Here is a 14,765-nt window from a genome sequence, read left to right on the forward strand (position 1 = left end):
CCCCGTACCCATTGAAGCCCGGATAATCAGCTTCTCGTTGCTCCGACCTCATCTCGCCGAGTAAGCGTCCTCCTCCCGTGGCCTCATATCCGCAAAACAGGATTTCGAGAGCTTATTATCCGCACTAGACGGCTCTCGGCCGGCAACCCTGGCGATCTCTCTGCGATATCCACGTTTTCGAGGGATTTTCAAGGATCGTCTTGTTACTCGGAATGGACGATAAAGTCACGGCTCGATAGCCCCTTGATATCGAACCGCCATGAGAACGATTATTGAAATCACAACCGGTTTGTTTTGTACTTCTCGGAAGGACAAAGAAGACAGGAAGATGAAACCGAGTGAATTTACCCGACCAGTCTGCAAAAAGCACAAAGCAATGCCGATGATATCGTTAGTACCTAGAAGCTTAATTTTAATGAAAAGCAAAGCTGCGTAAAAGTCTATCGGATTAAGAATAAGAATCCCCCTATAGTCACCTCCTGTAGCCAACTCGTTCGTTGGATCAGCCAATAAGAAACCGGGATACCGTCAAAGGAAAAAAATCTGAAAAATATACATTTAATCCAGAAAATGAAATTTTGTTGAGTTCAAAGACGAGATTTTGAGATAAAATTTACAATTTTCAAGGCACATGTAAATCACACAGGATATGCAAGACTACCAGCACAGATATGTATGTGCATACATAGCCCTATTTCGACGTAATCGTGCATTACGAGTGCACGTTACAAAAAGCTTTATGAAAAAGAGTACCAGGGCACACGCGAGCCTAGGACAAGAGGTCAGCAGCAGTGAATTGTAAAAAAATCCAATTTAACGCCAAAGTGACGCTGCTGATTTATGCAAACGGCGCAGAGCACTTTGCGCGCGGCCCGATTACGCAATGATACGGATAGCCGCCGGAAACGGCGGAAACTAAACAGTGGAGCCCGGAAATGACGGCGAGCACCTCGCGCACTTCCTCGTCGACATACAGAAACTCTACGGTGATCGCACACATCAAGACCAGTCGGTCTCACTCTCGCGATGAAATTCAATCGGTCATGTAGAAATTTCCCGGCGAGTATCATGTAAATTGACTGTAACTTGCAGAGTCTTGAGTCGGCAGGTGTGCGACGTCACATTGACGTTTCCTAGTCGTGTTAAAGCGACGCCTGGAAAAGGAGGAAGTCTTTCGTGCCGTTCCCTTCCGGTCCTTTGGTCCTTTGCTTCCGGTCACGGAACGGTCATGCCACTTGGCTAACGAGAAACGACATTAAACGATTGCAGATTCATCGAGCCACGGTCCACCTTGTGTGCATTTGCCCAAGGAAAATCAGTGAGTTGACCGTACGTTCAAATATCGTAGGAATTCGACTGGTTGATAAGAAAATGTATAATGGAATTTTATTAAGCAAATCAACCTCACGGACAAGTATATACCTTTGACTAACAATTCAGAATTCGAGTACATATAAAAACGATAAGATATAAATCTTAGAATAGCCAAGCCCCCACGTTACCCAAATGATATATTGAATATCGATCATCCATCATCCTGTCGTTATTTCCTAACGAAGAATTCAATGGGAATAGGGTAGAAATTTAGAAACGGTCACACCCGCTACTACCGCACGAATCGATGCCTGTATAACTGTCACGTAAAATTCGAAGCTTAACACTTTTTCAATTCGGCTCTGTCGGAGTAATGCGTTATTACAAAGAATTGCTTCGCTTCTCTAGGTATACTCTAGTACATGGCAATGTATGCGGCGGTATACACTTAACATATGTTCGTTGATGTTTTACGCTCGTACCTGTACTCGCCGGTACGCAGTACACGTGTATAGATATGTAGACGATGTTGGGGCGCGGAGACGTGAAAAGGTGAAAATAAAATTTGATCGCTCGGAACAAATGATGGTGGCGGAGTGCCAGAAAAAGAAAGAATAGACATCGCATAGTGCATGTATAACGCGAGCATATATTTCCATATATGTACTATACACGAATGTTTCTTTTCTGAGTAATTCCTTCTCAGTACAAGCGCAACACCCGCAGGTGGTTCTATTATAGAAATCAAATGGGCAGGCTAACTTCAGGCGTATAAACCTGTATATATAGATAGATATATCAGTTACGGATTGAAATTCATGCGGGGCCATTAACTAAATGGCACTTGAATCGTTAAATCGATTGCACTCTCCCCTCGTATAGTCTCTATCGTAAAATGACGAACCCAGATATATTATACTTATTGGTCAAGAAACGCATTACAGATTGCCAGAACATTATAGTTTAACGTGAAGCGCCATTCAGAGCGTCAGAAACCTGACCGACAAATGGCATATTTCACCTGGTGATGGCGCTGCCGTGACGTCACACGTGGCACCAACATTCGCGAACCTTGAATAATGTCACGTTTATGTCATACTCTGGTAATGTGTAACGCGAAATATTACCATTCACAAAATGCATATTGCCCACCCGATGTTCATTATCGGTGCAATGAACGTCGTAAAGGTATACGAGGCCATTAGTGAAATGGGTGGAACGACATGGCGCGGATTCCGAATGCTTCTATAGTCGAGAGGATCAGAAGTAAGATAAGAATAAAGGAAATATAGGAAACGAGAGAGAAGGATAAAAAAAAGTAATAACAGCGAAACATTCCTTATCATTATTATCGAAGCAGCATTGAAATGTCGAGATATAGAAGAAATTATTAATTTCAAGTAGTGACTCGTGGCTCGTGCCAAATAACGAGGGCTGTGTCTATAATGAATAATATGATATTACCATAGCTTACGCGGTGACTTGGTCGCCTATACGTTTCTCGTGTTTTCCAACAGGTTGCAAAACTTTAGCAAGGCCAAGTTTCACGCAGAGCAAACACGTGCCCGTCTGCGATTGACTATACGTTTCCTTCCTTCAAATTGAGAGAAACGTTATTCTCTTTGAACGCGGTTCGCGAGGATTGCCCGACAACGACTACGACGCCTCTCACAAACGCGCTTTAAGCCTTTCTCACGGGACGTAAAGTCTGGCAAGTTTAAATCATTACTCGAGAGTTTTCTCGACTCCGTGAAACGTTTTCGCTAGTCAATTGAACTCTGTATATTGTACGTGGAGAAACCCGCTTGCCGAGTTCATTGCTTTTAGGCAGAGTCTGAACAATTTTTTAGCGTTCGCTACCGACAGTTTTATTTTCGCGAATATCGTCGTGTATCCTTTTATTTGAATAAACAATTTCATATAAAGAATTATTCCCGAGCACGTCTCTTTGTAGTTCTCGCAACTCTCTAGAGTGCTGGAGGACATTTTTCTTTTTTTCTCTTTTTTTTTTGCGAATTACGTCCTCCTTCCATGATTATTATTACGCTTTTAATTGAAGAGACGAGGACTGTGTTTTATAGTGGACAAAAATTCACTATGTACGAAATGGACTGGTCGACATTGTCGCCGGTTATTATTTTCTACCAAATTAAGGAATAAAGGTATAGCGTACTGTGGATAGTTAACGAGGCAGAAAAACGAGTTCGTCGCTCGTCCCATTGACGATAAAACCAACGTTAACGTGAATAATGGAATTCGCCAACGAATTTGAATTGTGTATAATTTACGAGCGTGGGCGATGGCGCGGCCTTAATTACGTCGAAACAATTGAAAATTGCATACTGCCGATGTCCACAGTGCGCACGTCCCCTCCCCACCACTCGGGCGCTACTTTGGAATACGTAAATGAACAAAATACACACACGACATTCTCCAATAACATTACCGTACGGATAAAAATTTTTGTTTCAAGCGATTCATACATAGGACAGAATTATTCGCAGGTGAATCGATAATTCAGTCGTAATGCAGATAATTATTTTTTTACGCAAATGATAAACAATCCTTTATGTTGAATACGACATGACAGTATCTCATCGGAAGCAGGGAGAGGCAAATAACGTGAACTTTTCTAAAGTAAAACACCCAGGAGACTCGTGTATACTTCGGATAACGAATAACGAGCTGTTCAAACAAAAGCAGCTCCAATTTATTATTTCAAGTGAAGCTAGACGATACCCCTGGGCCAGTGCATTCTGGTCATTAGTAATAGCAAGGTACGTGATTCGCAATAGGAAACAATCCATCGTACACGCTGTGCACTCCAAGTCGTACATAAACAGTCATTCAACGGCATGCCTCGTCATACCGTGACTCGTATGGAAATGAGAGACGGATCGATGATGGTCTGTCATGTGAAAAGTGAAAATAGATCGACTTTAAAGAAACGTCTCATGAGAATAGATTTAAGCATGAATTTCATAATGCCATGTATGCATGCGTATAAAGATATTTAAAAAATAATTCACCTTCGCAGTCGGTAGGACTCGAACCTACGCTCCCAGAGGGAATCTGATTTCTAGTCAGACGCCTTAACCACTCGGCCACGACTGCTCCATTTACTGTACGACTGATTTCTGCATTACAATTGCATACATTTGATGATTATTATAATTATAATACTTTGCTAGTATAAACATCTAATTTCAGCAAATACCTTTACCGTTTCATTAATCAAGAAGTAATCAGGGAAGTAATATGTAAGGAGTTTTTTTGTATTATTTGAATAGCTTTTGCGTATAGCTATAAACGATTGCGTGTTCAGCAAACGAGGGTGTTCCTTTAGCTCGTTTGAGAAGTACGATTAGAGGAATGTCTTTGCTACGATGCGATTTAACGTCTGGCAGACTTTTTAGCAAAAGTACGTGCCAATCCCTGGTAAGACAAATATATACAGTTTATATTCGCGTTTTTCACGGAAGACAACGTAGTTGGCTACAGCGAAAAGCAGCAGGATAATTCATTCTCAGGATTAGGACAGGCTACCCTTATTCCCTTTCAACGTTCTTTTAGCCTGTACCCAAATTCTTCTCGTTCCACTTCCCTTTCCGTGAACCTTTACAGCAACCCCCGTTCCTGTAGCTGCTGCAAACGACGAAACAGCCTCTTAAATTATCACTGCCGGATTTAGTCCGCTGGAAATAAAACACCATTGTGTTACCACGAGTATAAGGAAGAACGCATAATTCTCGAGTCTCAAGAGCGGGGTTAGACGCTGTTTTGAATAAGTATACGTACGCATACCTATATATGGAAAATATATGAGAACGAGTCAAGTCGCGCCATCTTATCACGTTACCACCCACTGGCGTAGCATAAGGCAGCCAGAAATCACGCGAGTCACGATATCAGTCGAATTTAGAAAATTTGACTTACGAAAGGTAAACACGAGCACCCTTTCCCAGCATATACATAAGCTTAGAGAGCATGGGAATAAGAAGTCAAAAAATTCAGTATATTGGCATCTATAGTCTAACTCAGTGGGATACCGCCAATCTGCACTTTACTCTTGAAGCAATGGTCGAAGCAGAAACCGTCTACTGAAGAATATCCCTGCATAGGTAAAAATCATATTTTGCACGAAAAAGTACCTGACCATGAATTTTAGGAACAGTACAGTATTCTCCACTAAAAGCTGAAAAAAAGTAAAGCAAATTGTAGCGAATTCATATATCGACTATACGAAAAATCTTTGTCGTCTAAAGCCGACTATTTTAGTTAGCTGATTAGGCTACTAATGACACTTGTGTACAATTTTTAATTACGAAAAATCCTTATCATCCAAGGCCGACAATTTTAGTTAACTGACTAGGCCATTAATGATACTCGTGCAAAATTTTCAATATTTATTATAAAACTTTTTTTTTCGATATAAACTTTTGTTACAGTTAATAGTATAACGTAAATGATATTTGGTTATAATTATAACAAAATTATAACAAAATGAGGTAAACAAGCGTAAAGCATTAATTCCAAGATTATAGATATTCCATTCGTAAGGGTGGTTGGATTAATTACGAAATCTATTGTTTGCTCACAGATGATACCTATGAAATCTATATACATAGAACATAGAGAAATGCAGGATAAGTATAGTGGACCATATACGCGTGCGTCCGTACCATGGATTGTATAGTGTGTGGGACGTACGTGTTAAAGCAAAGCTATAGGTATAGCGAAGAGATCTGGCTGGGTGCGCCTCGCCTTACCATTAATATCACTGTTAGCAGCTGTATAAACGCGATACAAGCCACCGCAATGTGTATTTACTGTCCCTGGGTGGCGCGCTGCTCCGCGGAGCCGAGGTTCACGGGGAATGGCCGGGTTAAATTAATAGCCGATATAAATGTAACTGAGGCCGGTAAATATGGGATGGCGGGTCGTTTAAACGCGTTTAACAGAATTATGACGAGTCCTCCCAGGACACGCAATGTACGATTCCCAGAGCGTCGGCAGGCAGCCATTACATATCCGTTTCTCCACGTGCTTCGGCGAGGCGCTGACTCTGCCAAGACTCTATGCTCTTCTCTTTGCCGTCTGAATTACAGCGCATCTTTTTTCCGCTTACCTTTTTTTCACTTCTTTTTCACCGTAGTCAAGATCAGCGATCGAACTTATCGTCGAAAGTGTACAATGGATTTTCTTCAAATATCAACGGTGAGACCTGCGAGATTTATTTCGTTCCACCTCGTCCTCCCTTGAGTAATCAGCCTGGGATTACGTTATTAACGCGGTGGTAACTTCCGGGAAAGTGGATCTCGTTGAAGATGCGCCCGCGACAGCGAAAGATTCACATAACAGTGGCCCACAATGAACCCTCGAGGATTTCAGGGAAATTACAAGACCGCGACTGGCTGTATTATGTAAATGCAAAAAAAAAATCTGCATCGCTCCTATCCCAAGCCGGAAAAAAGGCAAACGACAAAGATTTGAACGAATCGACGATCCCATTGGGAATCATAAAGTATTCCACTCCGTGTAATAATAAAATTCTAAATAGACTTGAACAAGCGTACAGTACAAGGTAAAAATGTTTCCAAGTGCCAGAAGCAGCCAGCTCACCCTAGACTTACTTTCGGCTAGCTAAAGCCACGTTTCGCCCGTAACTCCCGAATGCAAGAGCCGAACCGGCTAATTCCATGAACGGGACCCATGGGAAATTACAGGAGATGATTGATATAAATAAAAATAACGTTACTCCTGAAGCTCAAGCAGCTATCGAACCAGATCCCTATACACACGCTTCTCCTTAGCCTTACACTGTCTCTCACGAGGCAACCCTTTTCATCCTGTTTCACCTTTGTCCTATTATCGTGCTTCTCGATCAGGCCGAGCTTACTTTCCGGTAGAGAGGGACTTTTTTTCCTTTAGAAGTGTGCTTCGGTATTATAGCTCGCCAGTCTAGCCAATCCAACTCAACCCTCTTTCATGACCCACTTGTATCTTAAGAATGGGTGAATACACGGTATATATAGATTCCACACATTGTGGCTCGGGGGGTGAATTCTCGGCGAAGAATAAAGATCAAGAGGACGAAGTACATGAAAAAAGTGAAAGAATTCGAAGCGTACGAAGGAAGAAGGCAGGAGGAAGAGAAGAAAGCGTTAACAAAGGTGGGTGGGAACCGAGCGATAGGAATTCTCGGCTATTTATAGAAGGGGTTATTAGCAGCCTCAGGCCTCTCTCTCTCTATCACCGATCGCCATAGTTACCTTCGCCAAGAAGGAGCATGTCTACCTTGTGTCGTGTTCGTGTCGTATCACGGCGCATAAGACACTCTTACCTTTCGCGATATACCGAGAGCTTCTACAGTCCATAGCTACGACCGCCACTGATGGTGCTGCTCAAGGTATATATGATGCTAATATATGTATAGCTATACTGTGTAAGTACCAATCCTGGTTCTTACTTTCATATTTCATTGAATATGGAAACGTAAAGTCTAACGGAATATCCTCTGTAGAAGGTTCGACATGCGACGTGATAGCTAACCCCAAACGTGTCTCGTACGTTCTGCAGGAACGTTAACACGACCATTTTACAGTGCGTAAAATACGTAATCTGTTACGAGGTACTACTGGATCTTTCATGCAGTCGTAAGACTGCAGTTAAGTCGTCTTGGTCGATAAGCAGCACTGTAATTCATCCGAGTCTGTACGGGGAATGAGCTTCTGACTTGTGACGACGATAGAGAGCTATGGGATTATACAGATATTTTTTTGTATAAAATTTTTGAAAGAAAATTTTGAAAATTTGTCAAAGGTTAATGGAATCGTATGACCGATAATCGAATGAAGATTATTCGTATATTGGTGTTTTTTCAAGTCCAAGGTTTAAATCTGGTCACGGGCCAATTTCGTCGGTTAGGAGTAAACCAGTGAAACTTCATCAGAGACATAGGCGCGCGATATTTTCCGTGCCAGGGGAATAGAATGTTCGGCTGGTTCGGTCTAGCTGAAATGATTTTATCATTTTTTTAATACGTCCGCGAACCCTGAACGGCAAGAAAATAGTGCTGTGTAAAATGTTCGAGGATATAAAACTCTTTCGATGTTGGAAGTTATATCCATTAAAGATTAATAAACCATCAAAGTGGAAAAGAGCCAAGATGGACGCTAAAACTGGCTAGGGGGTTAAAGGCGAGACGGAAGGTATGGGAAAACGGAAAAAAGTATGGGTGCTGGTGAGAAAAGATCGGAGTATTTGGCTTGACGCCACACCTCTTGAATTATTTACTATTTCCGCCCTCTGTATACGAACTCTTGGAATTTCATTTCTTGGTGCTGGTAATTCTTATATAGCCGGAGATAAAGATCTCTTACGTCACGCACACGAAGAGTCGTACAACCCCTTTGTAACACTATGCACGTGACACGTCAGACGTAGATCCTATCAGAGATTAAATTTAGTTTGAAATTTCATTAATACCCCAAGTGAATACATCATCGCGAAAGTTCAAAATAATAAAATTGTCAATGATCGATTGCTCCTAAATGCTCAAATATTAACGTAACCCACTTCCGTTTCCGTATGTAGTTTAATAATGATTTCCGTTCGTACAGTTTGATCCCGCAATGAAAATCAAACGCTTGATAAATAAACGGTAAAGTCAACCAGCCGTGAATCCCCATAACCGTCGATTATCCTGGTTCGATCGAATAAATCAATTAGGGGATGCCCCGATAATGATAACGAATGACTCGGTAAGCTTATACGAAGTTTTCACGTGTGACCGAATAAGTGAGGCGCTTGCGTAGAGAGAAACGAACCGATACCAAACCACTTTTCAAGCTCGTTCTATTCAATAACGTTCCACCCTGTCACATCTGCTATGAAGGAGATCATGCGTTTGCACCCGGTGCATATAATATGTCCACGGGCCAGAACAAATGAACGAGCGACAGGGACTGGCTGGGTGTGGATTGTAATTTGTATACAGTGTTGAATCCTTTCAATGAAATTCCATGAAATTGCGTGAAGGAAGGAAAGTACAGGGAAAGGTGAGTGGCGCTTAGTTGGATGTAAAATGAATTTCAGATATAAAGTGGCGCGACGCTCCATGTAGTTATCTCATAACGGGTCCAGTAATGGAAACCTGTTTGCTTACCGAGGCTGCAACCGAGCCGTCCCCGTCGGACATTAAAGAAAATTTAATAGCGTCCTAGAAAAAGCAGCGAGAAATTGCTACAAAGGAGCAGTTGTCACCTCCGCACAGTGGCGGTACACGTATAACTCGCACTACGTACACATTATGAAGCTAAGGTTGGGTAAGGAAATAAAAAAAAATTGAAAAATTGAAAAAATTATAACAAAAAGAACGTAACGAGAGGGGTTGTTAGTTAGAGGAATTGAAGAGGGAAAACGTGACAGAAAGAAATAACGTGGTAGTAATTTCCAGTATCTTCATCCCAGGTAATCGACCTCCGCGCTCGTGAGCGTCTCGGACAGGCTAGTAAACAATGAATTACCACCCCTCCAACCCTCTGCAGGGCTTGCCCGTAATTAAAACGTAGAATTAAATTATGCCCGCGACTCCGCGTCTTAGCGTTAATTAATCCGTAAAATAAAAGAGCAGTAATAATATTATCCAGGTTGGAGAGCGTGGGAACGAGAGTAAGGGTGAGGGGAAGTAGTTGGGAGACGGAGGGGGAGAGTGGCGAAACTGGCAGTATTTCAGCTTGCGGCTTCCCGTGGATGCGATGGAATGGGAAAACTTTAGTTTTCAACGAAGCAACCCCACTTTCTCACTTAATCCCCGACCCTTACTTATGAAATGTATCCCTACTCGTAAGGAACCTTAATTATTAAACCTCCGAGAAAATAGATTTGGGCTAATCCGTTTCTACGGGTATACTAACCCCTTCCCGCAGGGCGAGGGTGTGCCTGCAAACATCATCATCTTAACAGCAATCTTCACTCCTGCCAAGTAAACCATATTTCTTCTTTTTAATCCTCCTTCGTTTACCTTTTCAAGCTGTGACCCTAAAATAATTACTCTGTAATAATTACGTTTTGTAATATTACGATTATATCAGGGAATTAAATCTAGGGAAAAACTTTGTTACTGCTACTTCCGTCATCAGTTACAGTTGGACCTATGAACTTGAAAATCAATGATGCATCCCGTGAGAAAATTGTCGTCACTTCCGGATCACGAATCGCTCAAGCATGTAACGGGGCAGTTGCGCATGGGGTTAATTTGTGTCGGTTCAGGCATTCCCATGGGATCATGGAGTCTGCGTGTTCCACTACGTTTCGAAGTCGCTCAGGGCTCTCTCTTTCTCGTGTTGTCTTGCGCGAACGACGGGACGAGCAAGCTAAGCGAGTTTGTGGTTGGATATTATAATGGATTCATGCCGGCACGTCATGCGCCTCGACAAACACGTCACGCAGAAGAGATCTATCTTACTGGCCCCACGGCCACCACGTTCATCAGCGCAAATAGCCTCTCGCTATACGGCAACGGGCAACCCCCTTTGCTCGCTCTGTCTGTCCCTCTCGCACCCCTCAATTCTTACACGAGGCATGGGAAATACGAAATTGATTTTACAGCCCTGATTTATGCAAGACGATCATAGAAAAAATATGCTTCCATAAAGGTACGACGTTACAATGGTTAACCGATACCAGAGGAGTCAGATGTGTATGTATATCGTTATAGTGAAAGATGCCTGGAGTACTAGATACATAGAGGTTCATACTGCTGAAGAATATCTGCACGGGGTTGGAAGCACATGAGGGGATTCAAGGATGTTGCTATTGGACGTGGGAGTAGATATTAATCGTGGTGCTTTGATATATTAAAAAATTTATATATAACAATTGATGATGAATATTGAGAAAGTCGAAAATTAATTACGTGATTCTTGTGCGTCTATCAAATTTGAAAAGGTATTTCGAGATGCAAATAACTCCTCTAATAGACAAGGTATCACAGGGCTTCGGTAGCGCAGTAGGCAGCGCGTAAGTCTCATAATCTTAAGGTCGTGAGTTCGATCCTCACCCGGAGCATATTTTTTGGGTTAATTCAACAAAAACAAAGTTTGTTACAAATTCGTATTAATCACTTCTTAATTAAATACATTAAGATGACCGATTGTTCTAAATGCATGATTTTTGTCGTTCGTCGCAAAAAGATAACTGAGGCGCACGTATATACCTCATTACGTAAGTAAAAGTAATAAATCATGATTTATGATAACAGAAGTTCCATTCAAATAAAATAATGGCGCAGTTTCACCGTTTGGTAGAAGATGCAACTCCATCCCTCCGCCACTCAAGTTCCTGGCAGAGCGCGCCCTCGAGCTCGCCATTCAGCCTAGTTTATGCTCTCAGGCATCTACGAGAGCCGGCGGCTTCACTCTAACTCACTGTTTGCAGAGGTATACACTCGCGGGTTTGTTGTTCCGCTGAATGAGCGGTTTTTACCTCGGTTGGCCCAGTAAATCCTGAGATCCCATTATCTATGTCTCATCCATAGTGATCCGGATTACAATTACAAATAAGCGCTCGGGTCGCGAACCTCCTCTAGTCAGCGTTATCTGGATGATCTTTCACGACGACACTTAGCAGGAAGAGGAACCAGGACGGCAACTGCCGAGAAGAGAGAAAAGAAGAAGAGAGAAGAAAGAGATGCAGTACAAAGAGGCAGAATCGTGTCCTCGAACCACGAGCCGGTCTAGGTGTAATGTAAATGATCCTAGAGACAATGGACGACACACCATTTTAACAAAATCTATACAGTGCACCTTTAAAATCTTCGGCATTAAAAGAGACCATTAATTCCTTCGAGTTTTTAATCACGCAAGAAAAATAAAAACTCAATAAAAAAAAACAAAGAGAAAATCAATAGGATACAATATATAAAAAAACGTCCATCCTAAGGAAAATTGCGTATACCGGAAATGACGTAGAAGGAACCAGTTTCCGTATGCCGGAATAAGTCAAGCAGGATTAAACCCCCGAACGACCCTCATCGGCTACGTCCATTGCGCCTACTCCAGCAAAGCAATCTCATCCGGGTCCAACGTTACATCTTGGGTTGATGGTAGAGAGCCATCTCTATACGAGTGAACTGTCTGGCTCTCACGGTTGAGATAGTTCGATGTGAGAGAGGTGGTAACCGCGATGGCAGCTTGCGAGTCTAGGCGAGTGCAATTGGTTGCAACCGGAAGCAACGTCATGGGACGGGGACGTCGGTCCGTGGTTCAAGGAGCAGACGCAATCGAAGTAAAGCATAAGTCTTGCGCTTTACGTTGGCCCTGTGGCTTTTCTACTGGCTGCTTGGTCACTAGAGTTTTACGTTATTCGAGACCACACGCTTCCTAGGCAGCAAGCGTTAGGATATAGAAAGAGCCGCAAGGCGAAGGCTAGGTAAATGTTTGCAGATACCGGAGAGATTTTAGTGTTTGCCTATCCGCCTTCGGGGTAAGACACTGTTTGAGAATTAGGCAGATGCAAGGGAGGACACGTCAATTCGTCAGATTACATCCCGGGTTATGGCTCAAGGGTAGGAGGAATTTACGACGTCATAAATTTTACTCGATCGCTCGACCATGGCAACACGGGCGGATGATCAGAGTAAGGAATGAGGGAAATAAGGGCTAAAAAAGCACATTGGGAATTTCTTGTCAATACTCGATAGCTGGCAAGAATAAATAATATGAGCCCACTGGAGCTTCCGAAGGTAAAACGGCATGACCTTTTGGTGCTCGAGTGGGTGTGTCCCCTTAATAAAAATTTCTTTTACGTAAAGGACAGTAGTCGAGAAATTTAATTTAACCCTCGAGTAATACCTTCAAAACGGTTCCTGCATCCAAGACTTATTAAGTTCCCTCTTTGCCACAAGATCAAGACAAAGAGTTAGGCTATAGTCCTTGTGCTCTTGGTCCTGATCGTCCCTCTCTTAACCTTTCTTGAGTACGTCCTCACCCTTAAAACGAAAGTATATTCTACAGTCGGGCTGGTAACTCAATCTCAATCAGGATAAGGAGCTTCGGCTTTCCGCAACATTTACATTCAATTTAGTCTTCTCTCTTCGTTTCCACCTGAATTCCGCCTACGTTCTCCTAGATATCATCCTCCGCTGGAACGCGAACGAGCCTCCGTCGGAACCGCTGCTTCCGGTTCTACGACTTGCTTACTCGCGGGAGGGACTCCTTTTAACGCGGGCATCCGATTGAAAGCCAAATCGAAGCAGAATGGAAGATATCGGAATCCTTTCTCGGAATGACATTCCGTCGGAAATGCAAATTGAATGGGCTGGAGGTACCGGCATCAGGCCCCGATATTTCACCGTTTTCTACTGGATCATCCTGGATGTGCACATCCTATATCCATGCAACCTAAATCACCATCAGACGTACGGGACACAATGTCCACGAGGTTCAATTACTTTCACCGATTCGTTAACCGGCGTATCGTCGACGACAACACGATATACGATTTTCCCCCTTGTTCAAATTGCAATTTGTTTCCTGAGGCTGCGGGGAATGAAAATTGGAAATTACTTGGCGAGTCGATTGCTTCGGCTACACCGGCTCGGATTAGTATCGATATTTCAACTGTATACCTGGAATGCTACGTATTTACGGACAATTTTTTTTCATTGCGGTTTCCTTTATCGTCGGTACCTCGTAAGGCGGGGGAGGCGCCAATGCTCGAATTTTACTGCTGTCTCTTTCCTCCCACCTTTGCTCTCGCTAACAGGATCTATTCGGCTGCAGTTGTGACTAATCCTTGGTGGCGCACAAGTTAGCTAGCATGCGTGCGGGGACTCATAACTTTGGTTGGTCAGCGTCCGCTCCAAAGCTGGATTAAACTCGAGTTTATGTATGAATTATATAGGAGTGTACAGCCACTCCATTCTGGCGCGGTGCTTCGTACGAGAACAATGAGTCAGGAAAAGTAATGAAACATCGCCATAACCACCCCCGGGGCATTGTGGCCGTGCAGGCTATTCTCTTAGAGGAAGAGCTCTTTCGTTCGCAGTTCCTCTTTGCTACTGGTATACCGACACTGGTACTTTTGCCACCGTCGTCACCATCGTCCACAAATCCAATGGCGAAGTAAGGTCGGGAACTTCTCTTGAATTTGTAAAAACCACCCCCGGCGTACTTCGATGCAAATTTAATCGGACCACCCGATCGGCTGAGATCCTTCCTAAGTTATCTACAATTAACGGCGTTCGCGATTATCGCGACCTCTTACTCCTGGCGCAGCCATTAACAGATATACGTAAGAATTAACGAGGATATTAGGACTGCGATAATATTACATTTTTTTTCTACAAAGATCGTTCATAATTCCCTTAAAATTTACGTAGTGATTTTTAGTCCAATCGAATAATAAATTTAGTGCTGTGTGGATGATAATATTCTTTCTAATAATTG

The 14,765-nt window shown here is 42.8% G+C and overlaps 2 non-coding genes across 2 annotated transcripts; one reads left to right on the forward strand and one right to left on the reverse strand.

Annotated features, from left to right (window-relative positions):
- Positions 1 to 4,346: 4,346 nt before the first annotated feature.
- On the reverse strand, positions 4,347 to 4,428 carry Trnas-aga. Its single transcript has one exon. It is a non-coding gene; the product is annotated as a tRNA-Ser (tRNA).
- A 6,884-nt stretch (positions 4,429 to 11,312) lies between these two features.
- Positions 11,313 to 11,385, forward strand: Trnam-cau. Its single transcript has one exon. It is a non-coding gene; the product is annotated as a tRNA-Met (tRNA).
- Positions 11,386 to 14,765: the final 3,380 nt, after the last annotated feature.

Source organism: Cephus cinctus, unplaced genomic scaffold (assembly GCF_000341935.2).
Source record: "Cephus cinctus unplaced genomic scaffold, Ccin1 Ccin1_scaffold0265, whole genome shotgun sequence".
NCBI classification, from domain to species: Eukaryota; Metazoa; Arthropoda; class Insecta; order Hymenoptera; family Cephidae; genus Cephus; species Cephus cinctus.